This window comes from Arachis stenosperma, chromosome 4 (assembly GCF_014773155.1).
Source record: "Arachis stenosperma cultivar V10309 chromosome 4, arast.V10309.gnm1.PFL2, whole genome shotgun sequence".
Taxonomy (NCBI): domain Eukaryota; kingdom Viridiplantae; phylum Streptophyta; class Magnoliopsida; order Fabales; family Fabaceae; genus Arachis; species Arachis stenosperma.
In genome coordinates, this window is record NC_080380.1 from 19,904,656 (window position 1) to 19,919,845 (window position 15,190).

The window sequence follows — 15,190 nt, forward strand, 5'->3', positions numbered from 1 at the left end:
TGATATTATGCAAAAGTCATGCTTTCACTATTTTGTGAACTACTATAAAAAAAATAACAATTCAATACTTTTTATAACTTTCACCATTATGAAGATACAGGAATCAAGCATGATGAAATACGAAAATAGGGAACCAATCATAAAGAATCATCTTCTCTTGTAGAAACAGAGAAACCTTTTAAGGAACACAAAAAAGCACAAGAAACAGTATAACAGTGCAGTGTCCAAATCTTTTTACAAAAACCTGCACATGAAATCAGAAGCAACATCTAATAATACCTTAATTATACCCAAATCAAAGGCAACATCCAACAAGTATTATCCACGGTACTGAAACCCTACATCAATAAAAACAAGCTATTAAATACTTACCAATTAGTTATGTAAAGGGAGGTTTCGAGGCTGGAGCAGGGGACGTCCTATTGCGTTTGGCAAAGCAGAGCAGGGAGGCTTCAATGGTGCTGGCAACACCGACATGCAGTAGCAGCGGCGCACCCTCGGTGAGAAGGAGAACCACCTTGTTTCTCGCACCTGGGTGGAACGATGTTGCCGTGGTCGAGATTGGGGAAGCTCTGATTAATGCGCTAAGAAGCACGTCAAGGAGATGGGAGCGTCGCAGCGTTCTGAAGCGGTCTACGGAGGCCGGCTGTTGCCCGCACGTGGTGAATGGAGGCGCGGCGTCTGATGAAGGCGGAGGAGAAGATTGCAAGATGAACTGGTGCGGCCGTGGATGGTTTTCGACTTCTACTATGGTGAAACAGTGAAAAAAGAGTATAGGGTTTAGTTAGGGTGAACTGTACCTGGGTGAATTTTTTGGATGTTGCTGTAGTGAGAGTGGGCTTCGGGGTCCCAGTCTAAGAGGAGTTGGCAGGTTTTTGGCTGGTCGCCTCTTGGTTCCCTAGCATTATTGTAAACATATTAGTACATAGTACTGCTAATTTATTCATCCTCCTTCTATGAAACTCTCCGACAATCACTACCTCTACTATCTCTTTCTATTTTTTTCCTCCTCCACTGGAAATTGAATACTCCAATGCCACCACCTCTCATTCCTCCCTCCATAATCAACCCTATCAACAATTTCACTACCACGACTCACTCGATCACTGCACTCCTTTGAATTTTTTGGAACCTACTACAAAATACTCTCAACTTCCAAACTAATAAATCAGTGAACATCTCTCTCACGTGCACTTTCACTACAAAAAAAATATTGAACACTGTCAGAATTAGTATTGAATGTTAGCGGCATATTTACTGGCAGATATGACAATAAATTCGTCAAGTAAAAAAGTTATCGTTGGATTAGATTTTCTGACGATAAATTCACTAGTAGTATTTAGAGGAAAAAAATTGGCGCGAGGACTATTGTCGGAATTATCAGTGAATTTATCTGCCGGTAACACTTAATTAAAGAAATGCTTCATTTGATCATACGGAATGCATTACTGTCAGATTTATCCGCAGGTAAACCTAATCTAAATTCAAAATGTGCAGCCCTCTCCCCTCACTTTTGAGAACACTCTTCTCTCTCCTCCGTTCTATTCTCTCTTAGCTCTCCCTTGCAACTACATCTGGCATCCCCTCCAACCAACGTCCACTAGCGCTGCCCACCTCTATTTTTCTCCAAAGCCTGTGTCAAGTCGCATGTATCGTGTTTCGTTGTCTCAAACAGAGTTACGTTGCTCCTTTTGTCTCTGCCACCATTGAAAGAGCTGTCATTGCCACTCTCTCTATCACCGGAGTTGTGTCTCTCCTCCGTTGTCTAGGTAGGTTGCCCTCATCCTTCTCCCTATTCTATCTTGTTTTCATTTTTTTAATAAAAAAAACTTAACTCCTTTTTGCCCTTATCCCTTTTTGCCCTCTCCGACAGTGTATTCTCTTCCTCTCCCAAAGCTTGAAGCTACGAATTTTTTTATTCGTGACTTTGTGAGCTCTGCCTTCTGATAAGCTCACTGAGCTTTGGACCACTGATCCCAAGCGTGCTAAGAGGTCTTCAATCATTTTTACTTTTTAATGTTTTAAAATACATACTACAATTTGTGATGTTTTTCTTCTTTTGTGATTTGAATTTGGATTGGTTGCTAAATGTTTTAGATTTAGGTTTTGCTGTTTTGAGTAAGCTCGTTAGTAGTGTGGATTTTGAAATTCAGATTGGATTTTGTTTTGAAGTCTAAATCATTGACTAAGTAAAACTCTACTTAGACCAATTTAGTTTGTGCTTGGTTTCTATATTAAGAGTATAGTTTTCGGTTTTTTTCATTCACATCACTCTTAACTGATCATTATATTTATATATCCAAGAATCTTGCTTAGAGAAGTAAAAGTTGAATTATTTTGACTAACCAGGAGAAGATTCAAGATGAATGTATGTTGTTAGTAGATTTGTGAGAGAGGAAGAAAAAAACTATCAGAATTTGGAGGGTTGTGTTATTTATGCTTGTATGCGACGCTCTTTGATAGTTATGGTGTTCTACATGATACTTAATTCTCTGGTCATCAGTACAAGTTCGTGGTTGTGGGAAAGTTTACCCTTATGGTGTTTGAATTTTATGGGTTAAAAGGGATGTCAACTTGTCATAGTATAGTACTTTCAATTGATGAATTTGTAATTTATGGTTTATGAACAATTAGAGATCATTAATAATCTTCCTATTCGATGCAAAAAAATTTAAGTGATTTTGTATGTTGAGCATTTGAAATTGAAGGAGCCTGAGGGGATTGTGTAAAAGAGGCTGCTCTCTTTCCTTTAATTTTGAGTGACTTTAATGTTAGTAATTACTGATGGTAACCATTATTATCATTTGAATCGGATCACATTTGTTAAAGTATACTATTTGTGTTAATTAATTATGTTTACATGGTTTTTTTTTGCTTTAGCTCGCACTGAAGAACGAAGTCGAGAGGCTTAAGGTTGTCACTGGTGAAATGATGAGCCCCACTGAACAAAATTTTTTAAAAAATTTAAATTTAAATTTACTGTCAGATTTATTGTTGGTTAAATTTGTCGATAACTATTAATTTAATTATTAATAATAAATAATATATTACTATCGGATTTACCATCAGAATTCTATAATTTTGCAATTAAAAATTTATATTCGTTGTTAAATTCGTCGGTAATTAACGGCAGACGAAAAAATCCACCAATAAAAAATTATCGACAAGATTTATATCGTCAAATTTATTCCAATAGTAAATAGATTATCGCCGAATTTTTTTAATAAATCCGCTAGTATCCAACAATTTTCTTATAGTCTCTCAAACTGGATCAAACATCTCTTAAAAAATTCATATATTTTAAACTTTTTTTAAGTACATTTTCATAAAGACCTCCAAATTGACATTGTAATCTACATTGTAAGAAGGAGAAAAAAGTGATATTAACGATAGTGGAGAATTAATTTTAGTTGTTCGAATTGTCAGCTTGTTTGTTTAAGTTTGAATAAAATTTGAAGAACCTTGAGGCACTCCTAAATATTTTTTTTAGTATATAGTATTTTTGTGTGAATGAACATTTGAGGTATAATTTATCTCTTATTATATTGTAATACGCCTTTTTTTGATGGAATGAGTATAATTTAGACATAAAAAAATACGATAGTTAGATACTTACAAAAGATATTCTAACACTCAAGTCCAAAAGTGTTTAAGAGATATATAATAAATCTATGCATATAAAATATTAAACATAAAATAGAATTTATAAAAATTATTATATGAATGTTCTCCTTGAGATGTAGAAACAGGTTTTTTTTATAGGCATAGAATTGATAAATATAATTAATGTTATGACTGTTGGTCATTAAGTCGAAAATAATGGTTATTAAGATCCTCCATTACAAACTTAAAATGAAAATAAATAAAGTCGAGTTATGACTGATAATGCACAACAAAGACCGAACTATATATAAAATAACGGATCATATATAAATTAAAATGTTTGTACTATTGATATAGCATATTTAACATATATTTTAGAGATATTTAATTATAACTACTTATTTTAAATCACAATATAAAAAGTAGTACAAAAATTAAAAAATAAATACTTATAATAACAAGAATAAAATATGCTTTACTTAAGAACTTATAAAAAATTATATTCTTTAATTTTAAAAATATACTTCATTTATTATTTTTTATTTGTTATTTTGGCCAAATGCACTCTTGTTAAGAAACATAAATCCAAAAAAAAATTCAATAAAAATAACATTTATTTAATAATGAAGAAATATAATAGTTGAGTATTCTAAATAGATATCTATTGATTATTAAGAATACATTTGATAATTCACTGACAAATACTGCACAGACAAAATGAAAGTGAGAGATACATTATAAAACAAAAGACCAAAAAATTTAAGCGATAGATAATTAAATAGAAACAAATGGAGCATAGAAAAATACATGTTATTATAATGTTAAAACTTGATACCCTGGCAAGGAATCTAAATTATGATGAGCGAGGTGTTGCTGGCTGAGTAGGAATTGGAGAAGAAAACTATTCTTCAAATTCAGGGGGCAAAAGAGAAGAGGAATGTACCTCCGAACGGTGGAACAAGCTAAGGTGTAAGGTGTTGTTTAATGGTTTACTGTCAAATTCTTTCCCCAAAGGTAGACACAATTATGATGAAATATTAATGTTAATAAGAACACTAAAATATTTATTAATAAATAAAAGGCTTATTATTTTATATCCCATTTCTCAAGAAAATTAATAAGTACTTAGAATTAGAATTAGAATTAGAATTAGAATTAGAATGTTGTGTTGTGGCGTGGTGTCTGAGAGTGAGAGTGAGACAGAGAGAGTAGTGCGGTGGAAAGACAGACTTGGGTAGAGAGGCCTGGCCTGGCGTGCGAAAGGAAGCACGACTTGTTCCTACTCTCATCCTCGTAGCCCCCCTTGCTCCTTCATTTTGTCTTTATTATCTCACCCTTTTTTTTTTCAAATTAAATAAAAACATGGTCTATGAGTCAAATTAGTCTTTTTAAAAAATAATTTATTTTTTAAATTTGTCTCTTCAAAATTTTATCAGTTAAATTAGTTATTAAAAAATTATATTTTAATGTTTTATATTATTAATAGTTGATAGAAAATATTAATTAAATGACAAAAAAACAAAAATAATTAATTTATAATCTTTTAAAAACTAATTTAATTGGTAAAATTTTTTAGAGACAAATTTAAAAAATAATTTATTTTTCAAGAATTAATTTAATAATTAAGACAATACAACATAAATTCTAGATATATAATGTAGTTTTTAGATAAATACAACAAATTTGCCAAATAAAAAAGTTAGTTAAAATTAATCAATACAATTTTTATCGTTAACTTTTAATCAATTAATATTTAATCAAATTTTATTTTCTAATTTTATCCCAAATTTCTCTTTTTTTGTTTTCTAAATTTTAAGACTACATTTGTTTACAAACATGAAATAGTGAAGTAGAAATACAAAGACATAAAATCATGTTTAGCAGATGAGACATGGGATATGGACAGAGACATTGTATTTAGAGAAACTGAATTATTGTATTTTGTATTTATCTTGACAAAAAAAGAATAAAACATTAATAAAAAATACAACTTATTTTTTTATTTTTTTATTTTTTTATTAATTTTTTATTATTATATTTTTTAAATTTTTTGAATGAAAAAAATGAGAATAAATTAGACTTTTATAATTTGTTATAATTTATCACCAAACAAAATACAAAAATACTAATTTTTGTATCTCTATTTTTTATGTTTTATTCTCAATATCTTATTTTATCCTATTTTCACATCCAAAGACAGTCTAATATATCTTCCTCCTCTCTGTTTCACGGTCGTATGGCTGGTTTCCTTGTTCTATAGGTTTCGTTTGGTTATTGGGTAGAGATAAATAAGACACAGACACAAAGACATAAAATGACATAGACACAATGAGACATAAAATTTGAGAATTTATTTGGTATTCAAGGACATAACATTATTTGTAATTTATCATTTTAACAAAATGACAATGTTATTCCTGCCACAAACCATCAACATTACTTCTTTACCATTATTTTAGTTCAAATTACCATCATTAAAACCATAATAACTACCTCTCTACCAGTATTTCAATACAAATTACAACTATTAATAATAGTAAACATAGAATAAATTAAAAATTTAAATCCAATTCAATTTAATATATAATCACAAATTTCAATCAGCATCTAAATAAAAAATAAATAAATAATATATGAAATAAAAAATAAAACAAAAAATAGATGGATCTAGTAACGAGGAAGAGAGGCGAAGGAATTGTGAAAGAGAAGTGGAGTCGAAGGAATCCGTAAATTTATTTTCTTTCTTCTAATGTATGTTATTGATTTTATTATTGTTGAAATTGGTAACGGAAATGGTTTCAACGAGAGATAGTAGAGACAGAAGTAAGGGTGAGAAGAAGCAAGGGTGAATGGATGGAGGCACCTGAAGTTACATGTGATAATACATTTTTAATTTTATTCATTTTTAATTTGATAAAATAAAAGTAACTTTTAATTTAAAATAAATTGCCATTCGAATCTCATTACCATGAGACATGCATTGACAAGCTATTTTTTTTTAAATAAAAAAACATAGGGTGTTATTTATTATTATGAGTAGACAAAATATTTTTTTAACATAGAAATAAAAAATTTGAGAGTCAAATTTTATGATGAAATTTTATAGATATATAAATTTAATTTTTAAAAAGATTTGTACTTTAAAATAATAAAAATTTTATAAATATAAATTTAATTCTCAAATTTTTAATTTTAAAAAAGTAAAAAAATCACAAACACAAATCTTTTTATAAATTTTTTATTTATAAAAAGAATAAAAAAATATAACCACAAATTTAACTCTCAAATTTTTTATACCTAAATTCGACTCTCATATCTCTTCTAATTGTCTTTTACAATTTTATGATACACCTTTCATCTTAGTAAAATACGACCTTTTTTATTATTAAAAATAAAAAGCATAATTAGGATCCATAAATTTATTTTCTTTCTTCTAATGTATGTTATTGATTTATTGTTGTTATTGATAACGGGAATAGTTTCGGTGAGAGATAAAAGTAGAGATAGAGGTAAGGGTTGAAAAAAAGCAACAGGTAAATGGATAGAGGCATTTGAAGTTACAGGTGATAATACTAATTAGTATTCATAGTATATATATATATATATATATATATATATATTAAGTGTGAGTTATTTTTATTGGAAATTGACTTATTTGATGTAATCATATGTAGGTGGAGCTTGTAGAGGAGCAAGTCTAGAACGCAGGTGGTGTGTTGAGCTAACACATGACACGTGACAAGCTCCCGACCAATACACAGAGAGTGTGTTGGACACGTATCACATGTTGATTCGACGTGATTTCAAAACATGAGCTATGTGTTGAGTGTTCTCTCTATAAAAGCAAAATCTGTTACTATTTTATTTCATTCACTACAAAAAAAACGTCGAGTACCATCGGATTTAGTGTCGTAACGTACTGGTGGATTCAGCGATGGTTTTGTAGTGAGAATCGTCATACCAAAGAGTTACCGTCGGAAAAAGTTATCCGACGGTAAAGTTGTTGGTAAATATTTAACAGGAACACTAGACAAATAGGTGTAACACCCCAATTAGCCTAAACTCTACCCCGCGTTGTAAAGCAAAGGTCAATCAAGGGTTACGACAGTCCTAAGGCTGATACATATAATATATATAGAAGAAATAATATAATCTAAAAGCGCAAAACGAACTAACGAAGCGTCTAACTTAAAACACAAGAAACAGATATGATATAAACAAAGATAATAGTATAATAGGGTAATATCATAAGAAAGTAGCCTAGACTTGCGGAGTTTAAGCCGACTAGCCAAGTATACAGACAAAAGGAAACTGAAGTTTAAAATGGCTTATACAAGTTTTGTTCTCTCTCAAATAAAAGCCTCTAGGCCAAAGCAAAAATACAAAAGTGAGAGACAAATACACAACAAATCAAAAAGATTCCAACAGGTATCCGGATCCTCCTCTTCTGTCACCAACCAAACAACTCACCGAGGTGGGTTGCGACCTGTATCTGAAAAACAACAACAAAGTATGGAATGAGAACCAAAGGTTCTCATTATGGTAACAGTGCCCAATGATGTAAGATGTAAGGTTCCGAGACGCCGAAGACAATCCTAAAACTTCACATCACATACTGATATTCAAGCTTAACATCAATAAATAAATAAAGAACTTAAACCATAAGTCGGGTCATCTAAACTTAGGGGGATTCTAACTAATACTAATCACACCGCTGTATCCCACAGCCTTCACCACCCTAACCTCCGTGCGATCACATCGCCACCACCTACCTAACCTCCACAGCACCAGACAAGCAAAATTAATGCAAACAAGTAAAACACAGATAAATTTCATATATAGCAAGTAATTCAAGAAGCAAGTAGGCATGTTATACAATTAGGCAAATTCAAGTAATCAAAGCAAGCAAGCATATGGAAAATGCATATGATGAATGTTTATCCTAATGGCTCGTGATATCACTTGTCGGTCTATGAATTCCAACCCGACACATCCTTTCGGATGTCGCTTTTCTGCCACACCAACGAATATAGTGCCGGGCACACTCTATTGACTCCGGATATAGTGCCGGGCACACACTATTCACCCACAGACAGTGGTGGAGCTTAGTTCAGACAAGGGGGGCCACGGCCCCCCCAAACTTTTTATACAAAAATTAGTAGTACTTTTTCAAAAGATAAAAAATAATTCAATTGGTTTAAATACTTTACTATGACTTAAAGTACCCAATAAATTTAATAAGCAACACTCTTTCTACCTTTAAGTTTAAATATAAAAAATTAGATATTTTTATTTATTTAATTTAATATTATTTTATATTTTATTTTTTAATTTAATTTTTTATATGATAAAAAATAATTGAATATTCAATAAGTATTAATATTATTGTATTTGTATAAATTGATAAAAAAAATTCAATAAATATTATAAATTTTAATATTTGTTCTTCTAACTTCTTCTTTACATATTCTACAGGATATATATTCAAATTTTATTATAAAATAATAATGAAAAATTAAAGAATTGATGCATTTTTTAAGAGGAAGACTAATATTTAAGAAGGAGAACATATAATTTTTACAATATCAACACATGTAGATAGTTTTTCTACTTTAATGAATCACGAAAAAAGTGAGATACAACTTTTAAAAGTTCAAAAAGTTACATCTGATAAGTTTGACCTTAATTTTTTGGAACGAGACCCTGAAAAACAGCTTTAAATTTGGCAATATCACCAAAACCAGAGAAATGAGATTAGACGAGCTTATCTTAAATGGAGTCCATATCAAAAGCATTTTGACAATTATCTTCTATGTGGCCCTCCCAAAATTTTATTTCAAGTTCTGCCACTGCCCACAGATATAGTGTCGGGCACACCCGCATGCACATTCCAAGGATATAGTGCCTAGCACACTCTTGCAGCAGAAAATATTATCAATCATAATTCAATCCTAGGGACATGATACCCTGCACACTATCATACTTAACCCAAGGATATAGTGCCTGGCACACTCTCATTATTCAACAAGATCATCATTCCTCATTGAGTCTTCAACTCATCACAACCATCATCAATTCATCATTCCCATTCCTAGCTCATTAGTTCATCAGCTTCTCAAGTCCTACATCCATCTTCGTACACTCTTTACCAAACCCATCCTCAGTACATCAGAAACCTAAGCCTTCGTTCTCTAATTTTTCATAATAACATCAACTAAAACCCTTAGCTTATTTTCCATATTTCCATGCTCAAAATTAAGCCCAAAAGCCTTAAAATGGTGTATTAGAAGCTTATAACCCTGTTAGGAAGGTAATATAGTTGAAAACAAAGTTTAAAATTGTGAAATAGGGCGTGTGCGTCCGCACAGGGGTGTGCGTGCGCACGCCCAGGAAGATTTTGAAAGTGTGCGTGCGCACATCACGGGGGTGTGCGTACGCACAGGTCGTAATTATTCATTGATATGCACACGCACAAGCTGTGCTAACGCTGCAAGCAAAGAGTCTTTTCCTGCCTGTGCGTATGCACCGGTCTGTGTGTCCGCACAGAATAAGATTTTCGCAAGGTTGTGCGTCCGCACAAGGCTGTGCGTGTACACATATCAGAAATCCTGAAATTCTGCAACTTTCAGATTTTTAACACCAACTTTGAATGATCATAACTCCTTCTAAAAAATTCCAAATTTTACAAACTTTATATCGAATTAAAGGGTTTTCATTGAACTTTAATTTCAAACAATTTTCAACTAATTTTAAAAACCGAGGCAAAAGTTATGATCAGACAAAGTTCACCAAAAACCAACTTTTACCAAAAACTTTAAAACCTCCAATTCAACCAACTCTCAAATCAAAACCCAATCCAAACCTGTTCAATCATCATAAACCACTAACACATACAATATCTTACCATTTCATATGATTCTCCTCAACTTCACCTAAATTACTCAACCATTATACCATATCCCACTACCAATCCATAATTTCCCATTTAAACATAAATCCACACTCATAACCATACTCAATCAACAACAACCTCAACTACCAAAATAAATCCTCATAAATTCCAATGATCATTATCAAACCATATCCATCATTAATCAAATCCATCATAAAACTCATCAACACCAATAATACTCAACAATCCTCAACAACCACAATAACCAACAATAAAAAAATCATCATCGATTTATGTCATTAAACATCATAATTATCAATATCCTTCATTCCAAACCACCATAAACATTTTACATTAACTCATCACCTTAAATTCTCAAAATTCTCATTATTCATCAATATAAATAATCATCATCAATACTCATCAACAATAATCTCCAACAATCATCATTAACCACAATAATCTCAGACACCAACAATTAACATCAACTCACATATAATTATTCATACACCCATATCATTCAATCCTATCTTAGGGTCAACTAGCCTAAGTTTCCATAAACATTACATATTACATAAAGAAAATCGAAACCATACCTTGGTCGATTCCCAAACGCACCAAACACTGGAACGAAACCACCAAACTCGATCCAAAGTGTCAACTAACTCCAACCAACACCAAAACTCAATCTAACATCACATATATATATATACCAAAATCAAAACCTAAGATACACAAAATAAATAAACGCAAGGATCTAGTGGAACTTTACCTTATCCAATGTGAGTAGGAGTAAAATCCAGGAATTACCCGCTACTAAAGATCACCTAAACAAACAAAACCACAAAATCTACCCAAAAGCCACACATAAAAACGCGCAGAATCTTAGGTCAGAAAACTAGGGAGTGAGCTTCGAGTTCTTACCAAAAAACTTAGATAGAAAGGTAGAGCTCATCAAGAGCTTCGTGTGATCGCAAACGACTCGTTAATCGGAGGTTCGTAGCTCAAGATATGGCTCCCTAAAGGTGGAGGTGAATAGTGTCACCCACCCTCTTCTCTCTTCTCTATTCTCACCATCCCTCTCCCTTTTTTTTTATGAAAAATGAGCTCAAAACTCACTTAATGGACTTATATATGTTGAACCTTGGGATCGGTTTGAGCCCGGTCCAACTCGTTAGCATTTTTAGCCCGTTTGGCCCACTTTGGGCCAAAACCTTTAAGATTAGTGTCCGATTTTCGATTCTAAATTATTTTTATCTTCTCAAAACATTAAATCAATTTTCAAAATATTATTTTCCAAAATATGCGGTACTGGACAAACTAAAGCCGGTACTACCAGCTTAAGCGCCAGTACGCATTTTTACAAAACTTTTTGAAACAGATATATTTTCCAACTCAGAAAAATTCACTGAAATCAAAATTCACATTTATATTTTCAAAATAAGACTTCTAAATTTTAAATCTATTCCAAGCACTAAAATTATTTTATTAAAACGCTTTTACGTGAAAACGCGGGTTCTTACAATAGGCACCAATCGTAGCGTCAAAATTACCATCAGATTATTCCGACGGTAGGCACGATTAACGAAACTTTGCGTTTTGGTTACCTGCACCACGTTACGTCAGATGAAGTCATCGATAAATTCGACGGTAATGGTGCCCTAAATTTGAACTGCAAACCCTCTTCCCTTCATTTTGAATACATTTTCTCTCTCTAATCTCTCACCTTCCTCTCTCTCTCTCTCTAACCTCTCACCTCTTAGTCTCTCTCTAGCTCCTGCCACTACTGCAAAGGCTGCCGTTGACGTTGCTGTTACAACCGCCTCTGCCGCCGCTGCTGCCATGCCCTACCGTCACTGGAAAGATCGTCGCCGCTACTACTCGAAACACACCCTTCTCTTTACTATGTTTCCGTCGCTGCTGCCCTCCTACCACTGAAAAGGTTGTTGACGCTGCTACTCGAACCACCCACTTTTGTCTTCTCTCTTATAATTTCTTTGCATTCCAGGTTTGCATTGAATATTTTTTTTACTATGTATAATTTCTGCTTAGTTAGTCTTAATTTCATTTAGTTAGTTGATTTTTAGTAATTAGTTTAGTTAGATTAATTTCTGTTTTAGTTGATTTTAGATAATTAGGGGTTTTCATTGAATCTGTTTCTTATGCTATTTAATTTCTGCTTAGTTAATTTTAATTCCATTTTATTAGTTGATTTTTAATAATTAGTTTAGTTAGATTGATTTCTGTTTTAGTTGATATTAAGTGGTTAGGATTTGGGTATTTCATTATTGTATGTTCTAATACAAATATGGAGATTGGTACGGAATTTGAATACCACAAACTAACCGACAAGTGCACCGAGTTGTACCAAGTAATATCTCAGGTGAGTGAGGGTCGATCTTACGAGGATTAATAGATCAAGCAACAATAGTCAATTGATTATTCTAGTCAGACAATCAAAATTTAGAGTTTCAATAGTAAATAACATGAAAAAAAGAAAATTAAATAGGAGCAAACTAAAATTGGTTAAGAAAATAATATGATAAAAATAGTTAAGGTGTAAGAGATATTTAAATTTTTGAATTAATATTCAATGTTAACAACCTTGATCATGCAAAGATTATGTTCATGGCAAACCTTAACTGATTAAACCCTAATTCCTTAGTAATTTAATCTCCTTTAACTCAATCAATTGCCAATTCCTTAGTCACTTGATTGAATTAGAAGATTAAGTTCAATTCTAGTTTATGAGCCACACAAACCCTAGATACCCAAAAATAAGACGATTATATATCACGTATCGTGTTAAATCCAGATAAATAGAGAGTTGTCAGGAATTGATTTCCAGATATAATTCTAATGATATAGCTTTTCCAATATTCAAATAGAATTCAAGTTGAATTAGAGTTATTTCCCAATAATCACTAATTCTTAGGATAAAAAATGAAACCAATTCTTAAACAATAATCAAAACATTAATCAAGAGTAGAAGAACAAATAATTATTAATCTATCAAAGTAAATAGAGCTCCTAACCTTAACAATTGAGGCTTAGTTCCTCATGGAGAAAATAAACCCTAGTAGAGAAAAGTACGAAAGTGTGGAATGAAAATTAGGAGATTAGCCTAGGTCAAGATCTCTTCTTTTATATCTAATCCTATTTAATGTAAAGTATATTTTCTAAAACTAAATAATATCTTTTCCTATTTGTAAATAAAATAAATTTTTAATCAAAATTAAATAATATCTTCGCTGCTGGCTTAATTGGTGTGGGGACCATTACTAGAACTTGGACTAGCGCCTAACTTCACAAATGTGAAGTTAGACTTGGCCTTGGCAGCATGATATGTAAGCGCAGTAAGCGCAAGCTCTTCTTCTAGTTGCCACCAATACAGCACGTAATTGAAGCACAAGTCCTTCTTCCGGCACCTAACTTGGGAAAAGTCAAGTTAGGCGCCAATATGGCCGAGCATTTTGGAGAAGAAGTGTATACTATTATACATCATTAGAAAGTTCTGGAAGTTAGCTTTCTAATTTCATTGTGTTGAGTTAAGAAATTAGCTAACATAATTGATGATGACAAACATTAGATTATTGGACTAATTACCTAATTAGTTTTGATTATTTTGGTTGAGTGATGCAGGCCAAAAATCAATATATAGCTGCAGCCCATTATAGAACAAAATGAACCTGCTGGTGGGCTAACAATCTAAAGGAAGTCCAAAGGAAACAAAACAAAGAAATAAAAAAGGGCTAATTGAATCTAAGCCAACCTAAGCCCGATTTGATATCACTCAAGGCTGATCCCTCCATTTTACTTCCACTAAAGCAACGTTCACTTTTTTTCTCTTCGGTCAGAACTCAAAGAAAAAGAGAGAGAAAGCTTAGTTCCTAAGTTGTTCAATAAAGAAGAAAGAAAGATAAGTCAGAAGCTAAAGGTGATTTAGTTTTCTCTTGCATGCATCGTGCTTTCTTTTTCTCTACCCCAACTCTCTGCCACTCCAAATTGGGATACATGGAAAAGATGATCTCTGTTCAACACTACTGTGAATATATCGTCAAAAGTGTGTCTTGGAGACCAGGTAGCATTTCAATGGTTCAAATCTGGGTTTACCATTGAAAACATTCAAAAAAGAAGGTCAGAATAATAGTTCCTAATTTGAGGAAAAATGGAAGACAGTGAAAAAGTGAGTTGGTGAAGCACGCAGCTCAAGGGTTGACCTAGGAGAGAGCAAATGAGAAAAATGCTAGGAGATACAACAGAAGATTTCTCATTATTCAGAATCCAAGGAGAGATAACCAATGTTTTGAGGTTTATGTTCTGAGAAGAGCTCTCTGAAGAAGTTCATTAACTTGGACAGTACTTCCTAGTCAAAGGAGCATTCTGCCAGAATTAGAAACTAAATTAGAGGCAAGCAAATCTGGTTTATCACATAGCAAAGAGGCTGTTGAAGCATCAATCTTCTTCATGTTTTACAGATTGTAATTTTATTTTTAATGTTTATCTTTCTGTAATTTCTTGAGGTAAAAGGCAGAATGAGAGAGCTCAAGTAAAAGCCTAAGAGTGAAAAGAGGCAGAGTGATACACTTGAGTAAAAAGTCTAGAGTGATTTCAGATTTCTTTAGGTTGATTCTGTGTCTTGTATCTTGTACAAGTGAGGTATCCCTTTCTTAGTTGGGTTAGCACTAAGAGTGA